At 42.9% G+C, this 20,186-nt stretch overlaps 1 protein-coding gene across 2 annotated transcripts in view; it reads right to left on the bottom strand.

Moving 5' to 3' along the window:
- Window positions 1–20,186, bottom strand: part of CSTPP1 (centriolar satellite-associated tubulin polyglutamylase complex regulator 1) — a 200,746-nt gene that overhangs the window by 27,005 nt on the left and 153,555 nt on the right. The gene's annotated exons all lie outside the window — the stretch shown is intronic.

Raw genomic sequence — 20,186 nt, 5'->3', positions numbered from 1 at the left:
TGTTTGGCCATTTCATGGGTTTCAGACCTAGCCTCGGTAGAGCTGCTCTTGTAAAGGTGAGTTAGTGCTAGCTACTAACCTCTGGTAGTGAGATTCTAAGATCAATGTTTCTACAAAGTTTTTCCCGGGTGGAAGGTACCCAGCTACAACATTTTGGCTAACGGAGCTTCCCTGGTTTGAAAAATGGTCGGGTGAGAAGGGAACAAGAGGGATACCTTGATCCACATTCTTAGTCCGGTTTTCCTTGTGTATGAAAATCTACAAGAACGAGTCATTTCAAAGCTGGTTAAAGCTGCTGAAATTCTCTGGCATGGTAGCATTCACCACAACATGCCCAAAGACCATCCATAGATATCTGGAAGCACTACTAAGGCAAACTCAGTCTTTCAATATATGGAGAAGAATACATCACAGCAACCCACAGACCTTATTACTCTGTCATCCAGTATTGCACAGCCTGGCTTCTTTTGGATGCCTGCACAAAAATCTGGCCATTCTATTATAGGAAACCAAGACAAAGGTTCAAGATATACAATCAAGGCAACCAGATGATTCCTGATATACAGAAGCAGTGCCCTGGGAGAGATGAGCCAGGATGAGGCTCTGCAGCCCAGCAGCAAACCCAGAGATGCAAATCTCAGGGAGGTCTCTCGGCTCCCAAGGGGGAGGAAATACACTGATGTGTAAAGGTTGTTTTGTTATTACATGTACCAAAGCCAAAAGATTTTAGAACAGCCAGGCAATCCGCAAGTACTCTGTATACCAAAGCATTTCAAATATGGAAGAACAAGCTAATGGTAAAGCAACAGCAGGCAACCTGGAAGCCATCCTAACTGGGAGAATGAGTGAGACAAGGGAATCCAGAGGGCATGGCCACATTTGGGGAATGAAGATGATGATCATAGGCACTTGGTTTCTTTGGACCCAAGTTAGCCCAAGCCACAGGCATCCAGATCTCCTGCCCTGCTAGTTTGGTTGATGCTTTTCCAAGATAAAAACCCCAAATCTCCAGGGACAGGCCTGGGTTCCTACTACTTTTTCATCAAAGCTCAATTCAAGGTGGGGGCAGAGAGTTAAACTAACCACACTGCCAAAGTCAGGGTCACCAAAGCAACAGGCTCAGTGCCAGTGTAGGTCAAAGGATCAAGATGGCTTTTGTGGCCTTCGTCTTGGCCACAGTGGGGTGTGCACTTTCCTCTCCTCATTCGCCTGACCTTAGGCACAGCCTGGTAGGAGGTTTTGCTCATCAAAGGATGGTGTAATAGCCACTCACGGTCTTACAGCTTTAAGGTAAGGGGCAGGAAAGGTGAAGAAAGGGGAGAAAAGCTATTGAATATAACGGATTCCCACATTATTCTCACTCCAGAACTCCCTGTGTAAAGAGGAGTGACTTCTGGAAGGAAGTAAATACACGCATACCTTGGAGATACTGTGGGTTTGGTTCAGAACACCGCAATAAAGCAAACATCCCAACAAAGTGAATCAAATGAATTTTTTGGTTTTCCAGTGCATGTAAAAGTAATGGTTACACTAAGCTGCAATCTATTAAGTGTGCAATAGCATTATATCTAAAAAAAAAGTACATGCCTTAGTTTAAAAATACTTTATTGCTAAAAAATGCTAACCATCATCTGAGCTTTCGGCAAGTTGTAATCACTGATCACAGATGACCACAATAATGAAAAGGTTTGAAATATTGTGAGAATTACCAAAACATGACACAGAGACACAAAGTGAGCAAATGCTATTGGAAAAGTGGCGCCGATGGACTTGCACAATGCAGGATTGCCACAAACCTTCAATTTGTAAAAAAATGCAATGTCAGCGAAGCACAAACACGTCTATAAAAGAAAATGCTATCTTTGAATCATCATTGCTTTCCTCGGCTAATTGGTGGATGTATCTGATCATTCTTAGGGGGTCAAAGTGTTTCACAGAAATTCACTTTTGTCCCCCAAAGTTACCCACAAGATATCCTTGGGAAGATAAATCAGTGAAGGAATACGGGAAGCCTAGAGGACTGTGTAACTCCCACACTGAGTCAAGAAAGACAAGGTTGGGTATCAATCTCAGCCTCCTGGTTTCCAGACCCTCAGCTCTCTTTAGGTTCTTGATGACATTCTAACTCATGTACTTCAAATAGTTGCTTCCAAAGATAGAAGGATGATTTACAAAAATCATTTTGTATTTCTCTAATGCAACAACAGCTCTTGGAAATACTAAATACATCAGAATAACAGAATACAGCTTGTTCACCACTTCTGGAACTTGACTTTCCCAAATGGAAAATGAGGAAGATAAAGAGATGAATGAAAATCTAGGCAAATAGAGAACTTTTGCCACCTTCATTGTGGAAGACAGCAGTTCTACTTCTACTAATGTAGTGGCTGGATATTTTGAGAGAGAGGCATTTGCTGCTCGGAGATACTCGTCAGTTGCGTAGTGGGTATTTGGGAGAATGGCAAGTGGTCACGCTTGTTCCAAAATCAGAACACTGATGAGCAAATAGGAGCTGGCCGCTTCCTGTCTCTCGGGCTAGGGTTCAACCCTTAGCTCTGCAATTTACCAGTTACGCAACCGCGGGCAAATTGCTCAATCTCTCTAAATCTCAGTTTCTCATCTATAAAATGGGAATGATGACACTTACCTTTCAGGGTTGAAGTCAAGATTAAAAGAGAGGATGTCTATAAAGTACTTAGCAGAATGTCTACAACATAGTAACACCAAACAGTGGGGGATATTTTAGTTTTGTTTTTAAATGCTGGGGGCAAAGACAGGTGAGAAGAGGAAGGTGTTTCCTGCTGAGTTTAAGTGCTTAAACACCTAGGAGTGGTCTGCCTTGAAATTCTCTGTCAGGTTGCCTGAGCCAAACATGTTTTTAAATACTCTTTGCAGTATTCCTTCATTTCGTATTACTATGGGCCTCCTCAGTTTCAGGCACAGTGTTACAGCGATGAAGAAGCCAGCAGTCTTCTTAGCTCCCGAGACTTACACTCAGGCACTAGCTAACCCTAAATGCCTACTTCGGGCCCTCTAAGAGCTCTCCAAGATCTCAAAGGCTTTTCAGGCAACGCTTTGTGCCTCAGGAACAACAGTAACGAGACTAAATAGTCACTGAGCCTTGAATTAGCTCACTTCACCTTCGCAACAACCTTATGAAGTAGACTCCATTATTCCCAGTCCCACTTCACAGCCAAGGACAAGGAGGCTTAGAGAGGTGAAGTATAGTTGACCCTTGAACAATGTGGGGTTAGGGGCACCAACCCCCTGCACAGTCAAAAATCCATGTATAACTTTTGACTCCTCAACAACTTAACTTCTAATAGCCCACTGTTGACTAGAAGCTGTACTGATAACACAGTCAATTAACTTATATTTTGTGTGTTATATGTATTTATATATTCTTATAATAAAGTAAGCTAGAGAAAAGAAAATGATATTAAGAAAAACATAAAGAAGAGAAAATACATGTATAGTATTGTACTGGAAAAAACAAAACATGTACAAAGGGCTCTGTGCAGTTCAAACCCATGTTGCTTAAGGGTTGACTGTCATTTGGTAAGTGATAAAAGAAGGGTCCAGAGCCTGGGGGGACAGGAAGGGAACATGGCTTCCCACAACAAAACCTGAGGCTGGGAGGGAAAGATGGGGGTCTGAAGGCTGGGTGGGCTTAATGATAATATTAACACCCAACATTTATTGAGCACTTACTATGGGCCAGGCACTGTTCTTGCAAGGGCTTGTCCTATGTCGTCTCATTTGATCTTCACTATGGTTACCCCCATTTCACAGACACAAAAACTCAGATCACGCACGCGTAAGAGGTAGACCTGGCATTCAGACACAGGCAGTCTGGCTCTAGCGTTTACCCAACTAACACTTTCAGCACCTTGATCTTATCAACCATAATGTGTGAAGGCTTAAGAGCTTGTTTTTCCCTCCAAACAAACTGCGGGAACTAAATAGCTCCAGGTGAACTGGATCAAGGAGACAATTCAAGTGATTTGGGATTTTTTTCATGTAAGAAATTTAGTCTGAAAGGTCTAATTACTGTCAACAGGAAAGACTTGCAGCTCCAGCAGCACAGCCTGTGCTGGGCCACAGGCCACGGGAGGGCGGGGGATGGGTGCACCTGTGCTCCTGGCCTCGCCACCATTTCTCATCCCCGCCCACCTGCCAGCCGCTCTTTGCCCTGGCAGGTGCAGGGAAGGTAAGTGGTGTGTACGGACAGACAGACACCTTCTCTAAAGGAACCCCACACCCCCAACTAGGAAAGCATCAGCCAGCAGGTCCTGAAAGATTAAAGGCGAAGGCACAAGAAGGGTTTGGTATAAGATCAACATTAAAACATTCTCTACAAATTGGTGCTTCTCTTTTTGTGGGTGGTCAGAGCTGTTAAACGTTCTTATTCTCAGCATTGTAATAGTCCCATTGACCGTGTGCCCGGCTCTGGACCAGAGGCTTTTACATCCTTGGTTCTCTTCTCTCCAGAGGCAACACAGCGTAGCACCGTGGCTCATAGCATAGACTTCAGAGTTATCCTGCCTGGGTCAAAATCTCAGCTTTGCCACTGATTTCAAATTACTTGACCATTAAGCTCTCTGTGCCTCAGTTTCCCCTTCTATAACATGAGGATAATGACAGTAGCACCATCATACAGTTGTTGTGAGTTAATGTAAAGGGCTTAGAACAATGGCTCATCAAAAGTGCTCTGTTACTATTTGCTATTATTATTTTAGAAATTAAAAAAACCTAGGGTTTCTTTAAAGGTTGATTACCTTCTCAAGGAAACAGAACAACTTAGAGGAGGGAGAACAGTGATTCGCAGGTAAGCCCATCTAGCTCCAAAGGTCCTTCTAGTTCTCACCAGCAGGTGAGATCCGGCTGGTTTATGGAGGACTTGACTTCTGATGGTAGGATTGTTCACACCAGGTGACTGACAGGCTTTCTATTGAAGTTAAACATACAGATACTCTGCAGGTGGGCCACATTAAACTGGGCAGGGCAGTTGTATTAGTGGAGAGCCCAGACGTAGTAATCAGACGACCTTGCTTCAAAGCCTGGCTCCACTACTTAACCTCTAGTGTGATCTGGACAAGTTGCACAACTTCTCTGAACCTTGGTTTCCTCTTCTTAGAAACGTGAATGACCATGGTACCTACCTAGTGCGATTGTTGTAAAAACCAAATGAGGCAATTTAAATATAAGGCACTTTTCTGAGAAATTTTTGAAGTGCCCGATAAGTGGTAGGATTATTTTATAGTTATTAACTGATTAAAACTTGAAGTCCTGAAATTAAGGAATCTTTAGACTTAAAGCCCTTAGCACAATGCCTGGCACACAGCAGTAAATATTTATGGAAGGAATGAGTGAATAAAAACATGCATTACATAGAGACCCAGAGGAAAATTCAGATGGACAGATTTCTGGTCACTGGGTGAACTACCGAGATGGGGACTCCCCAGGCACAGGAGGCATATATACAAATTTAAGGGGCCACGAGGAGATGTTGGAGCTGTAAAGTGCTGAAAATGGAAAACGTCCTGTTCAGTAGGTACCACAACTCTCAGTGAACACAATACGTCCTGGCAGGGGGACTACACTCCACGTGCTTGTTGACTCCTAGCACCTTCTCATCAGTGTTAAATCCAGTCAGCTTGGATATTTGTTTTCATAGGATTATATCACCAATTTTACCATGAAAACCAGAGGAAACCTAAGGCTTACTTCATAATAATTCACTTGACCACTGTTACAACTCTTGCAGGAATACTGTATTTTTCAAGATAACCAGCCCCTGGTTTAGAATAGTCTTTTGCTGGTTATCTCTACTCTAATCCCAGAGGGTGACAGGTGAGGTTATTTTGAATAAGAAAATTAGTCTAATCAGAAATTGCTGATGCCCAATAATCAAGGACTAACTTGTTCTCACATCCTTCTTTCTTGGAAAAGAAGGATGAAGGTCTCCTCTTGTCTTTTCTACATCTGGCCTGCCTTCTTGCTGTGGAAATTCCTGTTTCGGAAGCTCTGTGGGGGCAGCTTAGTCATCTCTACATCCTCCTCCAAGACCACCCTGTGTGCCCACACATTTGCTCAGGAAGAACTGCGGTGGTGTGGTTGTAGACTCAGATGCCTTTTCTCTTCCTGGGAAATGGTGGGAACCTTTTCCAGGGTCAGAGTGGTGTCATTCAAGGAGACCAGTGGAGGGCGCCTGGGTGACTCAGTCGGTTAAGTGTCCTGACTTTGGCTCAGGTCATGATCTCACAGTGTGTGGGTTCCAGACCCATGTCGGGCTCTGTGCTGACAGCTCAGAGCTTGGAGTGTGCTTTGGATTCTGTGTCTCCCTCTCTCTCTCTGCCCATCTCCTGCTTGTGCTCTCTCTTTCTCTCTCTCAAAAATAAACATTAAAAAAGAAAATAAAGGAGACCAGTGGAGGAGTGCCAGACAGAAGCAACTAGCGCCATATCTTTGTCCCTCACTCGGAGAAAGCCCAAATCAAGCATTTTTAGCACCAAAAGGGTGGGGGATGAAATGGGCTTTAGTCTGGATTTGTTTCTGTGACTGCCTACAAATGTTGATGGCTGGGTGAGCTAGTGCTAGGACCAGAGCTAGAGATAATGAAATGTTACCAAGCATTGGGGAATCCCAGTGGACTGGACAACCTCTAGTTGGTTGGCTGCATAATCTCCATAGGAGGCCACAGAGGCCAGAGAACACCACAGCCCATGAGTGGACTCTCCAATTTTCAGTTGCAATTGTTTTTATGTTCTGTTCTGCAGGGCTTGTGGATGCTCATTCTAAATGACACTCACCCTCAGCCAGCCTGCTCTGCCAAGAGATGCTCGGAAGGACATGGATAGTTTGGGGCATGACCACACCGCCCCTTCCTAACCCCCAGCGCACTGAGGCTTTGGTACCAGTCTGCAGCTGAGTAAATACTACTCTGCAAGGAGGGGGATGGGAGGGAAGGAGAGCAGGGAGGAGAGAAGAGGAAGGAGGCAAGACATCTGACAGCTTCACTCCCCACGTAGCATGTAGTCCCACAAGTCACAGGAAGATTGCTGACATCCTAGAGCTATGTTCCTGTCAAGCAAACCCCAGAAGGAGAGCAGGCTGTGTTCCTAAATTTTATCCCTTTTGAGAGCACTGTTGTTTTATATTATAAATGGAGGGAAATCATAATTAGTTCACTGAAAAGGAAATGATTTCACAAAAGGAATGAGAAGCACTGGCTTCCACTGACACCTGTGGGGTAAAGTAGTTGGGCCATTATTAACACCATCCTTTGCGAGCTCATTATTCCCCAGAGCATGTTCAGTGTATTTAAACCAGGGCTGAAAGCCAGACTCCCTCTCTTTCTTTCCTTCATTATGACTGAGCCCAACATCAAATGATTATTTCTGTTTGACCAGTATATGCATTCTAGGCAAAGTATTAAATCACACACGGTAACAATTGCATGGCAATTTTTAGAATGAACAAAAGAAACCCCCCAGGAATTGTTTATATTAACCAAAGATTTAAAGAAATATGAGCATTTCTAATCAGCATCTGAAAATCTGCAGGGATCGTGCATGGCACATCATGGCAATCTGGCCCGGTATTTAGGCTACCCACGGCCATCCCTAGCTCCCACAGTGGCACCGAACCAGAGGCCAGGTCTGACATGACAAGAATCCCACATACCATGTTAGAGCATCTTTTCTGTCTGTCATGATGGGGCTGTTGGGAGTTCAAGGACTAAGGCAAAGCTTGGTTCTGGGGGAGGACACTGTCTTAGACAGCTTTGATGACACGAACCACAGCAGGTTGCAATGCCCAGGACGGGCAACCCTATGGCGTTGTGGAAGGAGGCACCAGCGCCAGAAGACAAGAAACCCTCTGTCCAGTAGCAACAGGGCCAGCTATTCTGGCACGAGCACAGTCTCCTGACAATTATTGAGGAAGCTCAATAAATTGAGCTTTGGGAGGCAGCTTTGGACACCAAAATGTGGAGAAGGATCTTGGCACCATAAGTTCTTAGAGGGCCCAGCAGGGTATCAAGTTATTTCAAGCTTAGCGTCTGCACCCATTCACATTTAAAAAACAATGTGTATTTATTTATTTTGAGGGAGAGAGAGAGTGAGTGGGGGAAGGGACAGAAAGAGAGGAGGGAGAGAATCCCAAGCAGGCTCCATGCTGCCAGTGCAGAGCCTGACAAGGGGCTAGATCTCTTGAACTGTGAGATCATGACCTGAGCGAAATCAAGAGTCAGATGCTTTTCAAGAGTCGGACGCTTAACTGACCTGACTGAGCCATCCACACGCCCCCACCCATTCACATTTTAATTCAGAGACCAATGTCCAGCTCTACCAGGTGTTGCTACTTTTTTAAAATGTTTATTTATTTTTGAAAGAGAGAGAAAGAGAGAGAGCGCGCGCGTGCGCGCGAGCAAGTGGGGGAGGGGCAGAGAGAGGGAGACACAGAATCTGAAGCGGGCTCCAGGCTCTGAGCTGTCAGCACAGATTCTGATGTGGAGCTCCAACTCACAGACCGTGAGATCATGACCTGAGCTGAAGTCGGCTACTTAACTGACTGAGCCACCCGGGCACCCTCAGGTATTGGTACTTCATGCTTTTGTTTGGAAATAGGGTGATAGGAAGTGCTCTTTGACACAGAGACTTTAGAGCCAAGGTGTAATTCTTATCCAGGAAGAAGCAAGTGCTGTCTCAAACTCCTGTGACCCAAACCTGCTCTTAACTGGGCAGAAATGGTTAAACAGGCATAAGAGCTAAGGTGGAGACAGAACTTCAGGCCCCCCTCATGGTAACTGGAGGTGAGAGGAAACATCCTGCCCTCTCAGTGGTGGTCTATCTGGAAAACGTCACTCAATCTTTGACAAAGAGGCGTATTTTACACTTCCTCACATGGGTTTTTATAACCAGAATGAGGGTTTTCATGTTGTTCTGGAGGAAGGAAAGGTCTGTTCTCCCAGAGGCAGGTTATAATATAGACAAGAGAACTCAGCCTGAGTTCTGCAAAGAACTAACCACATTATTCTGGGCACAACTCTTCTGGGCCTCCATTTTGTCACCTCGAAATGAGAAAGATGTGGTACGTGAAGGTTGAAAAAAAATTTTAAACAGATATACTTTTTTTTCAATGGAAATCTTATAAGGAACCTCAATGTATAACAGATAAAAGCAAAGCCTTTCTTACTCGACTTTCTCCTCAGTAGCCCTCACCTAGTCTAGAGGTGTGAGGAATGAAGTGGCTGGGAGAGAAGGCTCGAGGCATTGCTTTAAAATTCTAGGGCTCTACTGAGGATGGCTTGAAAAGCCCTGGCTCTAACCCCTAAGTGGGTCTTACCCCTGCTTACCCAGTGCAGCCTCCTGGATCGGCCAACCAGGGTCCAAGTCCTGGTTCTTTGGCTAACTAGCTGTGTTGACACTGAGCAAGCCACTTAGAAATGAGAGTGAATATTAATACTAATACTAATGATACTAACAGTATGAACAATAATGTTCCTAATCAGGAGAGTCTTTGAGAGGATTAAAACAGATGATTAAAACAATTTTTTTTAATGTTTATTTTTGAGAAAGAGAGAGACAGAGTGTGAGCAGGGGAGGAGCAGAGAGAGGGAGACACAGAATCTGAAGCAGGCTCCAGGCTCTGAGCTGTCAGCACAGAGCCCGACGTGGGGCTCAAACCCACAGACTGCAAGATCATGACCTGAGCTGAAGTCGGACGCTTAACCGGCTGCACCACCCAGGCACCCGTGGAATAGATGACTTAAAAAAGAGAGCGATTGGTAGCTACTGAACAGAACATAACGTATACAGACGTTGAGTCACTACGCCGTACTCCTGAAACTCTGAAACTAAGGTCACATTGTGTGTCAACCGTATGCAAATAAATAAACAAAAATTAAAAAAATAAAAGAGATAGTAAATTTAAAGTGCTAGTATACGGCCCAGGGTAAGTATTCAATAAACAGTACCTGCTCTTGTTACCGCGGCTTTTGAGGCACACAGGTGGGATGGCACCTGCATAACAAAAGGCACAATTCATCCAAGTTCAAGCTCAAGCCAGTGGGTGGCTAAAACAATCTTATTCCTTATCTCATGATTATTTTATCTTGCCTTTGTTCTTATTGATGAGAGAAGAACAGACTTCCTGCCCCAAGGCAGGTGCACACCACTTTCCTTGAGAGCCAGTACCCTGCCAATCCTCTATCATCTCACTAGTGAAAGTACTGATGAGTCATATTTATAGACAGACTGTATAATCATGCAAACCATTTTCATACGCATGATCACTTTTGATCCCCATAAGAACCTTGACAGGCGGGGAGAGGAAAACAGTATTATTCCCGTTTTTATGAACCAGGAAAATGAACCTCAGTAAGGGACAAAAAGTACCAAGTAAATGGTAGAGCCACAATCTAATCAAGCCTTCTCTTTCCAGGTCAGGGCCTCTCTCCACTCACTACACAGGCCAGTTCCTTATGATGTCCTTTCTCTCTTGCTATATGGTTCCTGGGACTTTAGCCCGCTTTTATTTCTTCCAGGGATGAAAAACACCTGGCATAGTGGATTCCATAATGAGAGGGCAGTAAATGTTAGCAGCAACTGCTGTTATTGTTATTATTACCGTTAATATTTAAAACTGCTACCAGCTAGCTCATCTCTTCCTATCCTCCTTCGCCTAGACTGGCTCCAGGGTCAGATGTGGTCTACCTGGCTCCCCGCTTCCTTGCTGCCCCTAAAACAAACTGACAGACCCTTTCTAATTTAGGAGACTGCTGTTAATCTCTATAAGAAAACAGAGAAGGAACAACAAAAATAATAAACATTTTAAGCCATTATAGGCCCGTATCTGCAATTTGAATAGGACTAAACATAGATTAGCAAAGTATATTTAATGTACACACAAAAATTACTTCCAACTACTTTTTTCCTTTCCAATTTATTATTTTTTTTTGTAAATTTTTTTTTTCAACGTTTATTCATTTTTGGGACAGAGAGAGACAGAGCATGAACAGGGGAGGGGCAGAGAGAGAGGGAGACACAGAATCAGAAACAGGCTCCAGGCTCTGAGCCATCAGCCCAGAGCCTGACGCGGGGCTCGAACTCCCAGACCGCGAGATCGTGACCTGGCTGAAGTCGGACGCTTAACCGACTGCGCCACCCAGGCGCCCCTCCTTTCCAATTTAAAATCAGGCTGACAGTTGGGATGGGATTTTATTATTATTATTTGTTATTTACTAAAAAAATTTTTTTTAGGTAATCTCTATGACCAACTCGGGGCGTGAACTCACAACCCTGAGATCCAGAGTCACATGCTCTGCTGACTGAGCCAGCCAGGTGCCCCTGGGATGGAATTTCAAAAAAGCGATCAGCAAAACTGATGGCTTGTCTGAGAAAGCAAGCCACAGAAAACAAAAACCAACAGAAGTATTTCTCTGGGCTTTCCACTGTCCAAAGTAGCCATAGAATAAATAGGAAGTGGAACAGATTATGCATTTGATTTGCTTAAAATGCATTTTCCTTTTCTTCTAAATAAACATAAAAAGAAGCAGTGGCTAACGGAGTTACTCACTAAGAGTGATCTGAACCGAGACAGACTAAAAATAAGAAAACAATCTAAGTCCCCGTTCTCGATGATTGTGTGAGTAGAGGAAGACCGTTGCCAGCACGTAGGCGTATTTATAAAGACCACAGCCTGTTCTCTTGTCAGAATCTACTAACTTCCACCAATGATGACGGATTTATGGCTACCCATCAACTAAAAAAATAGACTTAAGAAACAAAAACAGCAAGAACCAGAAAGAAGGGTGGATATAGATAAACACATACATCTTTTCAGATGAATCCACCTTTGTCTTTCCTGCTGCTTTCTGTCTTTTGTGGGCATATATAATGTACCCTATCTATAATTATATGTATATGTGTGGGTAAGAGAAAGAGGCGGCTAGAGACAGAAGAGTGGTTGACTTTTTTGGGGACTGGAAATGGGATGGGAAAGGAAATTGACATTAGCAGTTACTGTTCCTTAAAGCCATCGACTTTGTTTTTCAAAGTATGGTTTTCCTGTTAAAAGATTCTTTGCCTGTAATGTGAGTGAATCACTCATCTTATTTTAATAAAAATGTGAACCAAATGATAGTGGCTCTGCGTCCTGGGAAATGACACAATGGTTAGGCTTTCTGGACCCTGATCCTTATCTTTCAGTGGGCCTGGCAGGCGTACAAAAAGAAAGGAAAAAAGATGAAAAATATCCCAGTGGCATCAAAGGATGAACCCACCCAATTTCTTTCATGCACCAGTATTCTAAAAAACAAAGTCTGATCTTACTCACTGGGGTTTGGACAAGGTACCTGGTTTCCTCATTGATGGGTGGCCTTCAATCAGACACCAGCTCTTTCTGTCTCAGTTTCCTCTTCTGTCATGCCTCATGTCTAAATGATCAGGGTGGATTAGATGAAGTTAAATCTACTTTAAAGTACGTAAGATTGCACACCCTTTTGAGCTTTTGCATTTTGTCACCTCCATGTATATAACCCACTTGAAAAATTAAGAAAACAAAAGTATAAGCACCAGGAAGACATCAAAGAGTCTTAAAAAAAAAAAAAAAAAAGCATGAGCATTCAGAATTATAAAAAAGAAAAGTGCAAACTTCTTGTCTCAGTAATCCTCAGCGTTGTATTTGGGTCCAAGATTCTAGGATTCTTTCACTGTAACTCTCTCTGATTGAGGCAGGAGCACAAAGAACAGGTAGGACATGATTTGGATGCAGGTAGCATGGAACTTGCTAGAAGGGTGGGAATGTTACACAATCCACATTGCTTCATTCTAGTGTGGCACACGTAGTAGCTAAGAACATGAGATTTGGAACTGAGACGGTCTTGGGTTCAAGATGCCTCTGTTACTTCCTAGTTATGGGGCATGGGCGAAACTCTTTAAGCTTCAGTTTTCCCATCTATAAAATTGGATTATACGTCTTCTTTCTTGGACTCTACACGGTGGGGGCCCCTGCTATTGCTCTAACTGCATCTCCTTCTACACATTCCTTGCTCAGACCACTCCAGCCACAATGGCTTTGTAGTTCTGGAATACGTCAAGCATGTTCTTGTCTCAGGCTTTTGTATCTGCTCTCCCCTCTCCCCCCAGATCTCTACATAGCTCTTTCCTCCTTCAGGTCTCTTTTCAAATGTCATTATACAGTAAGGCCACCTCTGGCCATGGTATTTAAAACCGCAATGCTCCCCCTACTTCCTGCTTAGTTTTTCTCCAAAGAACTTATTGTTGTATGATCTACTATATATTCTTCAACCATATTACTTGTTTCCCTCCTAGAATGTAAGTTCCAAGGAATCAGAGATTTTGCCTCCTTCATTCAGTGTTGGTTCTCAATAACTGTTAAAGGAGCAGGACTGCTGGGATAATTAAGTGAGCTACTACTTATGAAGCTCTTCACATTCACCGCCTAAGACAGAAATGGCGGGCAGACAGGTTTTGTTTGGCTTGAACTTATTTTTTTTTAATTTGGGGCTGAAACATTAGAAAAGTCAAGACATTTCCTGCAATACAATCTAGATTCCAGATATGTCTTTTCTAAAAAAATCAGAGGCCCTGGAGTCTCGGACCATCACTCCTGGCAATCAATCAGCTGGGGCTGAGGCGGAGGCTATCCTTGTAAGTCAGCCATGGCCCCCATGGCTGTTCACTGAATGACACCTGTGCTCCTTACATTACCTGTCTGGTTTTTGCAGGCACTTGAGTTTTCAACCACAGATGCAGAATTTCTCTCAAGAAGAATTTACAATAAAGATTTAATTCATATGACTAAATGAGTTTCAAACGAAAATACACAAACTTAGGTAACCTCATTACGCTAAGAAGAAAGAGCAAAATAGAAATCGCTGTGTACAGTATGATTCCATCTTTGATTTCAAAGAAAACAAAAGGAAATAAATTTGCATAGGAAAAAGAATGGAATATACCAAAGTGTTAATAGTGGTGGTCAACTCTGCATTTGGGGATTATGCTTTGTGTTTTCTTACAATGGGAAGAATAAATAGTCACCTAGATTTACAGCATGAAAATTATATCTCAATAGAATAGTGGAAGGAAGGAAGGAAGGAAGGAAGGAAGGAAGGAAGGAAGGAAGGATGGATGGAAGGAAGAAAAAGTAGGAAGGAAGGAAAGAAGGAAGGAAGCCACCTACAGAAATGGTCAACTTGGCACCTTCCTTCAAAAATCAATTTCTAGGGGCCACCTGGCTGGCTCAGTCAGAACAGCATGCAACTCTTGATCTCAGGGTTGTGAGTTCAAGCCCCGCATTGGGTGTAGAGATTACAAATAAATAAATAAATTTATTTTATTTTATTTTAATTTATTAAAAAAATTTTTTTTAACGTTTATTTATTACTGAGAGACAGAGAGACACAGAGCGTGAGCAGGGGAGGGGCAGAGAGAGGGGGAGACACAGAATCTGAAGCAGGCTCCAGGCTCCGAGTTGTCAGCACAGAGCCCGACATGGGGCTTGAACTCACAAACCGTGAGATCATGACCCGAGCCGAAGTCAGTCGCCCAACCAACTGAGCCACCCAGGTGCCCCAATAAATTTATTTAAAAAAAAAGAAATCGATTTCCATGTCCCCATTCTCAGTGGCTCTATGTTCCCCCTCAAAATCACCTTGTTTTGTCTACAATGAAAAGAGGGTGCAAAGCTGATCATCATATTTTATAATACTTTATATGCTTATGGATTTTATAATGCCCTTGGTCCTTCTTTGTATGTGCTCACAGTCCAGGCTTATGGGGGGGGGGGGCACAGTCAGGTTTTACATCCCTTCAAATGAGGATGGGGTGGGAGGAAAAACACTTATCAAAGTCAAGGCTAAAACTGATTTGTTACAATACTAACAAGATTTCATTTTTCTGACTTTAAAAATAATGTTTATTTTTGAGAGAGAGAGAGAGAGTATGTGTGTGTGTGCGTGTGTGTATGTGTGCATGTGCATGAGCAGGGGAGGGGCAGAGAGAGGAACAGAGGATCCAAAGCGGGCTCTGCACTGACAGCAGAGAGCCTGATGTGGGGCTCGAACTCGCGAACCATGAGAACATGACCTGAGCCAAAGTCAGACACTTAAGTGACCTAGTCACCCAGGCGCCCCGTTTTTCTGATTTTTAGTGATATTTATAAATGGTTTTCCTTCCTTTCCATAGCCCAAGGTGATTCTCTGTTTCCTCCTGGGGACAGTGCGGCTGAGCAGAAGGAAGTCTCAGGAGACTCAGAATCCTGCGTTGGCTCTGCTGGACTACCGCATCAGAGCAAGCTACTTACTCTTTAGGCCTCAGTTTCTTCTTCTGTAAGATGGAGATAACCATCAGTTGTCTACTTGAGAGCAAAACGGCCGGATCTATGATCCTATGATTCCCTAAGCTCTTTGAAGTTGTGGGGCCACAGAATGGACGAACTTCCAACGCTGAGAACAATGAAAATGGTTTCTCCAGGTGTCTGTAGCCTGCATGATAATACCTAACGTATTTAAAACTTAACTAATAGGCAATCTCAAATATCTAAATGCCAGTAAGTCTCTAAGTAGGCAAAACAGATGTCACAAGGTTCACACATTAAAGCTTATGTGGTTAACTTACAGGCCTCTGAGGTAAGCTCTGATTAGACTCAGTTTTAATGCACTGGGCTGTCTATTTTCTAAGCTCAATGCTGACCAGACACAGTAAACCGAGAGAGGAAAAGGAACTATAAAAGGCAGGTGCAAGATCAGCAGTGAGAAATCAGGCATTAACAGCACTGATAGGAACACAGAAGCAGGAAAAAATATTTAAAATGAAATCTGGATGTATTTAGGGTACGCTTCAACAAACTCTTGAAGGCAATGATGTTTTCCAGCATAATAAAATAATTTATGTTTGTAAAGATGATACTTAGATGCTAAGGTAAATTATATTTAAGAATGCAGGGAAGGGTAGGAGTGCCTGCGTTGGCTCAGTCGGCTGAGCATCTGACTCTTGATTTCGGCTCAGGTCATGATCCCAGGGTCATGGGATTGAGCCCTGTTTGGCTCTGTGCTGAGCATAGAGCCTGCTTGGTTCCATCCTGCTTGGGATTCTGTCTCTCTCCTTCTGCCCCTCTCCCCAGCTGGTGGGCATGCTCTCTCTCCTTCGGTCTCTCTTTAAAATAAAAAAATTTAAAAAAAAGTAATGCAGGGAAGGGTGTTATATATATATATTTAAATATATTTTGAAAAGATTTTGATATAAATTATATTAAAAACTACAACAAAAAATTGGTACCCAAACTCTAATTGTAAAACAGTAGGCTGTAAAACTGGAAAACTTCCCTGAGTTTTTCTATATTTACTGTCTCTAAGCCATTTATTTATCATTTCTTATACACTATAAACTGCCTCCTGGTGTTGGTTATGTGTTTTTAAGCTACCTTCCTGAGTGCTGTATGCCCTTTATCTCATTTAAGTCTGCCTAACAGTCCTATTGGGTAAATACTGTTGTTCTCATTTACTTGCAGACACTGGGAGGTTAGGTCACTTACCCAGTTATATGACTAGTGGTGGTAGCATGTTCAGGCTTTGAACCATGGGTTTGCCTGAATCCAAAGCATGTGCTTTAAAGCACTCTGTGATTTATCGATGGTCTAATTATGATAAATGTGTCTGTATCATCATCACCAACACACTGAGTCTTGAGAGTAAGGACTTCATCTTACTTGCTTTTCTATGTCTCAGGGACTGGTACCTAGGGGCACTCCGAAAATGTTCAACAGATTTTTATCTTTATGCTTCCCTATGTAGATTCCAAACGTTAAAGGAAATGGAGTATATCCCAATGTTTCCCCAATTATGATTCATGGATCATCTGTATCCCAGGCCTACAGAATCAGAATCAGAATTCTCACGGTCAAGGTCTGCAAATGTGCACTTAAACAAATAGCCCCAGTGACTCTTAAAGTTGGAGAACTATTGACCTAACTTGAAAGTAAATTCTTTGGAGTTAGTCATTCCCAGCTCTGCTACTTCCTAGTTGAATGATCTGGGGGCAAGTTAGTTATTTCAATTCTTTGAGCTCCAATTCCATCATCTTTAAAATGACTCAGTCGGGTGAGTGTCTGACTCTTGATTTTGGCTCAGGTCATCATCCCAGAGTTGTGGGATCGAGCCCTGTGTTGGGCTCTGCACTGAGCGTGAAGCCTGCTTGAGATTCTCTCTCTCTCCCTCTGCCCCCCTTCCCCACTGGCTCTTTCTCTATAAAATAAAAAAATAGAAATAAATTTTAAAAAATTTACACCTATCTCACAGGGTTTTTGAAGGGACGAAGTTCATTCATTCACCAGGAATTATAGAGCATCTACTGTGTGCCAGCTATTGTTTTTCAGGTGCTTAGGATACATTAGGGAACAAACAGATAAGCTCCTTGCCCTCATGAAGCCTACCTCATGAAGACAGATATTAAGTGATAAGTACAACAGACAAGTAAACTACATGGTAAGTTAGTGATACCTATAATGGAAAAAACAGAATAGAGCTGTTCAAATAGGGAGTGTGAAATGGCAGTGGTGGTACAATTTTATCCCAGTTTTCTTTTTCTTTTTTTTTTTTTTTTAACAATCTTTACATTCAACGTGGGGCCTGAACTCACGACCTCAAGATCAAAAGTCATATGCTCTATTGACTTAGGCAGCCAGGGTGCCCCTTCAATTTTATAGAGAGTAGACTAGGTAGGTTTCATAGAGAAGGTAACACCTAGACAAAGATTTGGAGGAGGTTAGGAAGTAATCTAGGTGGACATCGAAGGGAAGAACATTCCAAGCAGAGGAAACAGCCACTGGGTGCATGTCTACTGGGTAAAAGGAACAGCACAGAAGCCAGTGTAGCTGGAGCCAACAGCATGAGAGAGAAAGGAATAAGACATGAGGTTAGAGAAATACCTGGGGCCAGTTCATGTATTGGCCTTTCAGGCCTGCAAGTAAGGATTAAACAAAACAGTCATGTTAAATGTTTGGAACAGTATACAGCACATAGTAAACATTTAATGGATGGTATCCACATCTGTATTTACATTAATATCTTCTGGTCCCACTTTCTTACACCATACACAAAAATAAACTCAAAATGAATAAAACATAAGACAGGAAGCCATCAACATTCTAGAGGAGAAAACAGGCAAAAACCTCTTTGACTTCGGATGTAGCAACTTCTTACTCAACATGTCTCCGGAAACAAGGGAAACAAAAGCAAAAATGAACTATTGGGACCTCATCAAAATAAAAAGCTTCTGCACAGCGAAGGAAACAATCAGCAAAACTAAAAGGCAACCAACGGAATGGGAGAAGATATTTGCAAACGACATATCAGATGAAGGGTTAGTATCCAAAATCTATAAAGAACTTATCAAACTCAACACCCAAGAAACAAAGAATCCAGTGAAGAAATGGGCAAAAGACATGAATAGACACTCTTCCAAAGAAGACATCCAGATGGCTGACAGACACATGAAAAGATGCTCAACAGCACTCATCATCAGGGAAATACAAATCAAAACCACCATGAGATACAACCTCCACCAGTCAGAATGGCACACATTAACAACTCAGGCAACAACAGATGTTGGTGAGGATGCGGAGAAAGAGGATCTCTTTTGCACTGCTGGTGGCAATACAAACTGGTGCAGCCTCTCTGGAAAACAGTATGGAGGTTCCTCAAAAAATGAAAAATAGAACTACCCTACAACCCAGCAACTGCACTACTAGGTATTTATCCAAGGGATACAGGTGTGCTGTTTCGAAGAGGCACATGCACCCCAATGTTTATAGCAGCACTGTTGACAGTAGTCAAAGTATGGAAAGAGCCCAAATGTCCATTGATGGATGAACGGATAAAGAAGATGTGGTATATACAGACAATGGAGTATTACTCGGCAATCAAAAAAGAATGAAATCTTGCCATTTGCAACTACGTGGACAGAACTAGAGGGTATTATGCTAAGTGAAATTAGTCAGAGAAAGACAAATATCATATGACTTCACTCATATGAGGACTTTAAGCTACAGAACAGATGAACATAAGGGAAGGGAAGCAAAAATAATATAAAAAGAGGGAGGGGGACAAAACATAAGAGACTCTTAAATATGGAGAACAAACAGAGGGTTGCTGGAGGGGTTGTGGGGGGGGGGATGGGCTAAATGGGTAAGGGGCATTAAGAAATCTACTCCTGAAATCACTGTTGCACTATATACTAAGTAACTTGGATGTAAATTAAAACATGAATAAATTAATTAAAAATATGTATCTTCTGGTCCCTAAACAGAGCTAGTCTGGAAGGTCAGGCTACAGGGACTATAGCACCTTTTATGTACTTTGGTGGGGTTATAGGGTCCTTCAACATTTCCCAAAGCAGCAAGTAGAGATGGTTAATTCTTTGCAGGTGCTCAGAAAACTAAACTAACAGAGACACACAAAGTCAACACAGCATCAATAAAAGACGGAAAGGATGGGGTGTGGATGGGGTGGGCTTGGCTAAAGGCTGAAACCAACAGAAGAGTCATTAGCAAGGTACGAGAAAAAGTAATGGAGCGTAGAAGCATCACCTACAGCAGTTGAAACCCATGCTAATATCAATGAGACCACAAAGTCATGAGAATAATGACTACAAACTGGTGGGGAGTGAGCCAGGGAGCCCAGCAACATGAATGCACTTGCATGGGGGAGAAGACAAATTAAGAGATTCAGGCAAAACTATTCCCTTTCCTGGTGGAGGTTCTTTAATCTTTAATCTCCCTCTCTTGACACTAGGCACTGATCTTGCCCCAACAAGACAAAGGATAACTTCTGAGGAGCGAAGGGCCTCTCAGGAGGCAAGTGCCCTGTGTCTGCCAGGCTAAAAGGACAAGTTTTCTTGGTCACATTGTCTCACAATTGGGCAGGTCAGAGCTAAGACACACTTACCCACCCTCCATGGCTCTCCTAACAAAAAGAACTGCAGGGCCTCGGAGCTGTGGAGAGGAATGTGGTCTCTTTGGGAACTGGAGGCAGGCAAGAATGTAATGAAGGCTGGATGAAGATACCCAGAGTGGGCTTTAAATTGCTTTAAATTGTTGTGCCAGTTTCTTCTGGCACCTGCCCTACGGAAAGCAACGTCAGGCACCGTCCAGTGGAAATCTGG

Source organism: Prionailurus viverrinus, chromosome D1, assembly GCF_022837055.1.
Source record: "Prionailurus viverrinus isolate Anna chromosome D1, UM_Priviv_1.0, whole genome shotgun sequence".
In the NCBI taxonomy this organism is placed as follows: Eukaryota; Metazoa; Chordata; class Mammalia; order Carnivora; family Felidae; genus Prionailurus; species Prionailurus viverrinus.
The sequence above is the reverse complement of the archived record's forward strand: the minus strand, read 5'-3'. Positions and strand labels throughout refer to the sequence as shown.